General features: G+C 51.0%; 1 protein-coding gene and 2 long non-coding RNA genes across 6 annotated transcripts in view; 1 reads left to right on the top strand and 2 right to left on the bottom strand.

Moving 5' to 3' along the window:
• The window catches only part of LOC109302313, a 10,792-nt gene extending 7,977 nt beyond the window's left edge, over positions 1-2,815 (top strand). The window contains exons 2-3 of the long non-coding RNA XR_002098727.1: positions 2,282-2,289; positions 2,804-2,815. This is a non-coding gene — a long non-coding RNA (uncharacterized LOC109302313). The remainder of the gene's footprint in view (positions 1-2,281; positions 2,290-2,803) is intronic.
• The window catches only part of CARMIL1 (capping protein regulator and myosin 1 linker 1), a 371,957-nt gene that overhangs the window by 168,458 nt on the left and 195,554 nt on the right, over positions 1-7,945 (bottom strand). The gene's annotated exons all lie outside the window — the stretch shown is intronic.
• Positions 5,496-7,945, bottom strand: part of LOC109302305 — an 11,641-nt gene continuing 9,191 nt past the window's right edge. Inside the window, exons 2-3 of the long non-coding RNA XR_002098726.1 lie at positions 7,383-7,385; positions 5,496-5,811 (exon numbers count right to left, since the gene is read on the bottom strand). This is a non-coding gene — a long non-coding RNA (uncharacterized LOC109302305). The remainder of the gene's footprint in view (positions 5,812-7,382; positions 7,386-7,945) is intronic.

The raw sequence follows: 7,945 nt of genomic DNA, 5'->3' as shown, positions 1-7,945 counted from the left end.
AGAGCCCCCCCCATGGCAAGGGGGAGGGGGGATTCCCCCCCCCCCCGCCTGGCAGCAGCTGGTGAGTGGGGACTTTTTTTTTTTGTTAAAGAGTCAGGAGCTGGGAGAGCGGGTGGGACAGCCACTGAAAGCGGGTGGGGAGTGGGGCCAATTTGGTGGTGGCCGAATCTCCGAATCAGATTCATCCAAATAAATTTTGGACACTGATCTGAATCACCGAATTGAATCACTGTCCCCCAAATCAGCCAAATCTGAATCTGAAGTGAATACCTGCCACTTTGCACAGGCCTAACTTCCACCACTTCTCCCTTATCCAGGTAGTGAGTCACCTGATCATAAAAGGAGATGAGATTGGTTAGACAAGACCTGCCCATGACAAAAAGCCATGCTGACTGTTATTCAGAATCCTACCTTCTGCAATCATGTTGCACACAGACTCCTTAATGAATTCTTCAAGCCAAACCGGGCTGGCTCTGTGGCAGCATGAGGTCCATGGCACTGCAGGTGAGAGCCGTGAGCCATTGGCCTGCACCAGCTCTGTGCCTCCATGTGGGACTTTGAGCACTCCAGTGTTGTGGGCATGGGGATGGGGGGTTTGTGATTTGTCGGTGGGTGGGGGCCGCAGGCCATTGAGCTGGGTAGGCTCCGTGCCTTCACATGCAGCTTCCCCCTGGAGTGCTGCAACCTCCACATGAAGCAATGGAGCCAACTGACCCAGCCCACTGGTGTGCAGCCCACACCCACCCACAAACTTCACATCCCCCCAAACCCACACCCAACCCCTTCTCCTGCAGGCAGGATCTGCCTTCCCCCCTTACCAGTTATCTAGTCACACACCACGGCACTCGATGCCTCCACATGGGGCTCACAGCTGGAGTGCCAGGAGCCCTGCAGACATGGAGGCACAGAGCCTGCTGGGGTTAAATTATGCAAAATTATGCAATTATGTGTGGTCATGGCTTCTATGTGCAAAATGGAGCAGGTGCAGAATTGCATAATTCCCCAGGGTGTAACAAAGGAATTTAGGTACAGTGACATCCCGCACCTAGAGTCCTGTTTCATGGGCCTAGCTCCTTTTTGTAAGTCAGCCCCAGATCACTTTGAATTACAGTATATTTTTTCATCATGTAACTGCACATAACTTTAAATTTTACTAAGCAATTATGTTTCTCAAATAGAGGGATTTTAGATATTGTGGATTATTTAATGATTTTTTATTTTCTTTAATCCAAAGGGTATCATGATGAGTAGCTCACCTGGCGACCTGGGAAGACGCCGCGATTGCAGGACTCAAGACTAGGACACTGCAGCCCCAAGGCAAGCAACTTACCTAGAGACTCCAGCAGCTCTGGTGAGTGTGGGAAGAGCTGGGGCTCCATACAGCAGCTTGGTGGAGGAACCCTGAGTGGAGGGGGACACCCCAGGACAATGGGTGGGCAGGAGGATCTCACGTAAGCCCTGGCCCCAACCCCAGAACTGCTAAAATGCTGAGGGTGGCAATGCAGAAGGTGGAGGAGCAGCCGAGACCGCTCCCAGCCCGAGACAAATGTGAGAAACGTGGGGAATGCACCTCGTTAACAAGGCAATCAGCAATAAGAAGAGCAAGCACTACATTGCATCTGGGATGCATCCGGCACCAAGTTACCTTATCGGCAACTTGGATGCACCTCGCTAATGAAATAATTAGTGAGGCTACTGCTAATGTGCAACTCTCCATTAGAAAATGAACCAGCACTGTGAGAATGTACTATCTGGGTGGTATTATTGATTCCTAGCTCTGACAGACTACTGATACCTCCTTCATTTCCTTTCTATCCAAGTCATGGCAGGCGAGTTCATAGGAAGACAGAGCCAGGATCATTCACCTGCTCAAAAAGTGGTGCACTGGCTGGAAAGAGCCATCAGCAACCCAAGGCAACATGGAGTCAATTGACACCCAAGCCCCGACTGACTGGCAGCAGGCAAACAGTATTATCCTACGGCTACTGCAGGGACAACAAGCCCAGCTGGAGGAGATCTCACCAGCAGGATTTGTGTGAGAAAAATCGAGGCTCAGCAAACGTCTCTGGGGAGAAAAGGAGATGGAGCCAGGCTTCCTCAGACATCTCCAGAAGACAACATGGAAGTCTATTTAGAGGCCTTTGAAAGGACGGCCATGGCCGCAAAATGGGACCCCAGCAGCTGGGCCGCACAGATTGGGCCCCTCCTCATCAGGTCAGCACAAGCTCCCTATCATGCCCTTAACAGGGTCGAGGCCAGAGATTATCGGAAGGTGAGAGAGGCAACATTGTACCAATTAGAGATCTCCTCCAAAACCTACCGTCAAAAGTTCCAGGCCCGGAAGGGGCCTGAGGGGACTCGTCCCTGCCTGCTGACACAGATGCTAAGGAACTGGGTGGAGCAATGGTTACAGCCTGAGACTCTCACCCTCCAGGAAGTGGTGTATCTTATAGTCCTGGAGCAATTTCTGATGGACCTTAGCAATAGCTCCCAGCGGTGGGTTCGGCGCCACCAACCCAAAATAGTGGAAGAAGCTCTGCGGCTCACTGAGGATTATGCTGCTGCTGAAGGGGATGGCGAAACCCCCAGGAGGGATTGTCCAGGAGGTCTGATGGCCAGACCCCATCAGGTGGCACGCAGCCATGCCCAGAGGGGTGACAGCACACGGAATTCTGGGTGGGAGGCCCAGACCTGGGTCTCTAGGGAGATAGTGTGCTACAGGTGTGGGGAGAAAGGGCACATTTCCCAATTTTGCCCATGGAGATCCCAGGCTGAAGTGCTAGTTGATAGCTCCCACGATGAGTTGATGTATTGAAGCTTTGGTTGACAATAAGGGGCCAGCCACCAAAACAAGCCTGCAGTCAAAGTAAGGGTAGGAGACACCATCATACCGGTGGTCATCGACACTGATTGCTTGCAGTCAATGATACAGGCAGACCTCTTCCCATCCCATCTGGGGATCCTGGAGAGCCCAGTGAGCATGGTCTGCGTTCATGGGGCCTCATACACCTACGAACGTTGACACGTCCAGCTCACTGTGATGGGTCACACAGAAGAGACTGCCGTAGGCCTAGCTGAGACCCTGCCATACCCCATGCTCTCAGGAGTGGATTGGCTGTATCTGGAGGAGATGATCACCTGAGTCCTCACCAAGAGAGGCGGCAAGTGGGAAAGAGACCCAGAAGCAGCTTGCTTCGGGACTCCGGAGAACAACGAGGGAGAAAACCTCGACATGGAGCAATCAACAGGCGAAGGATACTTCCGGGACGAACAAAGATAAGAACCCCTGTTCCAGAACATCTGGAAGTTACAATTGGCCAAGGACAAAGGGGAGATGGTGGACCCTTGGAGAGCAAAACAGAGGCCACGGTTTGAGGTAAGAGGGGGCTCTCTCTATTGGGTGGAGGACCAGGAAGACAGGCAGAAGAGGTGCCAGATTCTAGCCTCTCGCAGGTACTGGTGGGTCCTTCTACACGTCCCCCACATGCTCGCAGGTACTGGTGGGTCTTCTGGCCTGGCCTCTACAAGATGATGGAAAAGTTCTGTGTGGAGTGTGCTGAGTGCCAGAGAATGGGAGGGGTAAGACTGGCAAAAGTCCCTCTGATGCCTATGCCCCGTGGCAGGGCGCCCCCTTAACCGAATCACTCTAGATGTGGCACGACCATTTCCCCATAGCCGAGCAGGATACCAATTCATTTTTGTGATTATTGACTACACCACTCGCTTCCCCGAAGGTCAGTAACAGCCACCACAATAGCAGGGGCCCTCCTGAAATGGATTGCATGGGTTGGCATTCCTAAAGAAATCCTTACTGATCAGGGAAAGAATTTATGTCCAAGATCCTAAAGGGGATTTGCCAAACCCTGAGGATTAAGCAGCTCTGAACTTCCATTTATCATTCACAGATGGATGGCTTAGCAGAGCACTTTAATTGCACTTTGAAAGGGATGATCCGGGCCTGCATTCAGGGAGATCCATGGGGGTTGGATGCCATGATACCTCCACTGCTTGTTTCCATAAGGGAGGCACCACAGGCCTCCACGGGGTACACTCCACTTGAATTGGTTTATGGTTACAACCCGCAAGAACTGTTGGACATTATATGCAAGGAGTGGGGAAAAGAGGCCAGTGACTCAGCTCAGCCATGAGTGGTGGTTGACTTCTGGGAATGACTGAGGAAGGCCCAAGAGATAGCTCAGAAGAATCTCGGCCAAAGCCAGGAGAAGCAGAAGCAGCATTATGACCCATGGACTACCGACAGAGAGCTCCAGATAGGAGACTGGGTGTTGGTGTTGTTCCCTGACAACTGGGCCATTCCAAGTTACAAGGCGCATGGGACCAGCGAATTATGAAGTCTTCTGGACCACATCCACCCAAAGGCAACAGATTTACCACATCAATCTGTTATGGAGGTGGCACTAACAAGACAGGTGGTTGATGAAGGAACCAGAGGGGTTTGAAGAAGTGGAAGAAGTCGCATTATCCCGGGCCTGACACGCCTCCCGGATAGCCTGGGAATTGATGACCAGTTAAGCCCCGAACAGCAGAAGGATTTGAAAGCTCTGATAGTACAGTTCCAAGATGTATTTAGAGAGGTACCAGGTGAAGCTCGGGGAGTAAAACACCAGATCCTAACCACACCGGGGCGAGCGATTCGCAACCATTGGAGGAGGTTGCTTCACCATTTCTGGCTGGCAGCCAAGCAGGAAATAGACCAAATGAGAGAGCTAGGAATTATTGAGGAATCTTGGAGCCCATGAAGGAGCCCAATGGTGGTAGTTCCAAAAGCGGATGGCTCGATACACCTGGGCATCGACTATCACAAGGTGAATGAGATCGCAACATTTGATGCCTCCTCTATGGCGCAGGTGGACGACATGTTGGAGACTCAACCACGCCCAGTACATATCCACTCTGGATCTGACCAAGGGCTACTGGCAGATCCCCATAGCAGAGGTGGACAAGAAAAAGACGGCCTTCGGCACCCCATGGGGCCTGTTCCAATTCAAACGGATGCCGTTTGGGCTACACGGGGCAGCCGTCTCCTTCCAGTGGCTGATGGAGCAGCCACTAGCTCCACACCAGTGGTACATGGCTGCATACATTGACAACACTATTGTGTTCTCGCAGGATTGGGAAGCCCACCACCAGCACTTACGAGAGGTCCTGGAGGAACTCAGACGGGCAAGACTCATGGCCAACCCCCAGAAATGTGCACTGGGGAAGAGCAAAACACAGTACCTGGGCTTCTAGGACAGCATAGCATAAAGGACAGAGTAGCATAAAGCTGGTAGTGGACAAAGTGGTGGCAATCCAACAACACCCCTTGCCCCAGACACTCAAACAAGTGTGATCGTTCCTTGGTTTTGCAAATTACTACTGGCAGTTCATCCACGGATTTCTGGAAAAGGTGGCCTCCCTGACAGAGCTGACCAAGGGCCGCCGGAACTCAGAAACCCTCTGTGCTTTCAAACAGCTTAAAGAGGCCCTGTGTCAACATCCAGTGTTATATATCCCAAATTTCCAGAAGACATTCTTTCTGCAGACGGATCCCTCAGGCATCGCCACAGGGACAATTCTCTTCTAGGAGTACGAGGGCAACGAAAGGCCCATAGCCTTTGCCAGCAAGAAGCTAACCCTGGCAGAAACCCACTACTCGACAATTGAGTGAGAGTGTTTAGCCATCTGGTGGAGGGTAGAGCTTTTTCGCTATTACCTCATAGGGAGGGAGTTCATGTTGATCACTGACCATACCTCTCTACACTGGCTGCAAATGGCTAACCTAGATAATACCAGACTGATGAAGTGGTCCTGGGACTTACAACCCTTTTATTTTACAGTAAGACACCGAGCGGGGACGAAGAGCAAGAACATCAACTTCCTTTCACACACAGAAGATGGATGAGACAACACCATGGACTACCAGTTTTAGAGGAGTTTTTTTCTTTTCTTTTTGGTTCTGGAGGTCATTTCTTTACTCTTTTCAGTTACCTCTCCCAAGGGTGCCTAGCAAACTAAGGGGGGAGTTGTGTAACAGGGGCTCAGGCAGGAGCCCTGTTACTAAAGCAGGATCAGGCAAGATTGACCCAATGATGCACACTGCCAGGTGGAGGGATTCCCGCACTGGGGGCACGGCAAGGTTATTAGCACCCATAATCTCCAGCAGCTCCAGTGAGTGTGGGAAGAGCCAGGGCTCCATAGAGCAGCTTGGCAGGGGAACCCCAAGTGGATGGAGACACCCCGGGATGATGGGCAGGCAGGAGGATCCTATGTAAGCCCTGACCCCAACCCCAGAACTGCTACAACGCTGAGGATGGCGGCATGGAAGGCAGAGGAACAGCCGAGACAGCTCCCAGCCCGAGGCAGATGTAAGAGATGTGGGGAACGTGCCTCATTAACAAGGCAATTAGCAATACGAATGGCAAGTACTACACTGTATCTGGGAAGCATCCGGCGCTGGGTTATCTAATCAGCAGCTCGGATGCACCTTGCTAATGAAGTAATTGGCAACGCACTGCTACTGTGCAACTCTCCACTAGAAAATAAACCAGCACTGTGAGCATGTACTATCTGGGTGGCGTTATTGATTCCTAACTCTGATAGACTACTGATACCTCCTTCATTTCCTTTCTATCCAAGTCGTGGCAGGTGAGTTCACAGGGAGACAGAGCCAGGATCATTCACCCACTCACACACACAATCAACCCTGGCACAGCCATGACATAGAATACCCTACCTGGCACCTGGACAATGGTGGGCAATGTCCTGCTGCTGCGAGGGTTGTTAAAATATGCTTATGACATCCAAGGAAGGAGACCACACCCTCCACTATAGAGAAAGGCAAAACCCCTCACAGTCCATACCAATCTAACAATGGGGTAAAATTCCTACTTCACCCCAAATATGATGATCGGTTTGACCATGAGTGGAGGGGCAGGACCTCTAACTAGGAAACCCTGGGCATAAGTCCCAGTAGAGGCACTGGCACACCTCAATCAAAATTCCAGCCTTGGCTGCAGCCAACCACGGATATTTCTGAGGAAGGTGGGGAAGAAAGAACATGACAAGTGTAGCAACAGGAGGAGGAAAAAATATCCTTTCCAGAACCAGCAAAACCCATAAGAGTGCCCTGAGTCAAGTATAGGAATTGCTACTCCCAAATCATCCCTGAACATGTTAAGCATTAAAGACCAAGGCAGACTGTTAGGAACTATAAAAGGATCCAACACAACTGTGGAAATGGGCAAATGGCAGATGAAATTCAGTGTAGGTAAGTGTGAAGTGATAGACCTAGGCAAAAATAACCCAAACTATACTTACACTACATTAGCTGTTGAGTTTCCTTCCAAGCCCTTTATCATTTTTGTCACCCACCTCTGGACCCTCTCTAACTTCTCCAAGTCCTTTTTAAAATGTGGAGCCCAAAACAGCACACAGTATTCTAGATAAGACCTAACCTATGCTGAGTAAAGAGGCACTATCACCTCCCATATCTTGCACATAATGCTTCTCCTGAAGCAGCTCAAAACTGCATTCACCTTTTGTATATCCACATCACACTTAAGACTCATATTGAATCTATGATCCACCAAGACTCCTAGATCTTTCACTGCAGTACTGCCATCCAGCCAGTATCACCCACTTTGTATTTGTGGTCCCAACTATTCTTCCTGAGCAGTATAATACCCTGCATGTATCAGCACTGAATTTCATCCTGTAAGTGCAGGATGGGCCCAAGGGCCCATGAGCTGTTGCAGGCCAGGTCAGCACCCCATCCCCACCCCCACGCAACAACTCACCAAAAGCCCGTATGCAGATGTGGGCAGGCCTGAAGCAGTGTCCGGGAGTGGGGCAGGAGGCCAAGGCTGGGATCCAAAGGCCCAGGCTGTGGGACAGAGACAGCTCAGAGCCATAGCCTGGGCTTAGTTACAATCCACTCCTCACA

The sequence above is a fragment of the Gavialis gangeticus genome, unplaced genomic scaffold (genome assembly GCF_001723915.1).
Source record: "Gavialis gangeticus isolate Ggan-Ray unplaced genomic scaffold, GavGan_comp1, whole genome shotgun sequence".
Lineage (NCBI taxonomy): Eukaryota > Metazoa > Chordata > Crocodylia > Gavialidae > Gavialis > Gavialis gangeticus.
Note: the sequence above shows the minus strand (reverse complement) of the source record. Positions and strands in the feature narration are given on the sequence as shown.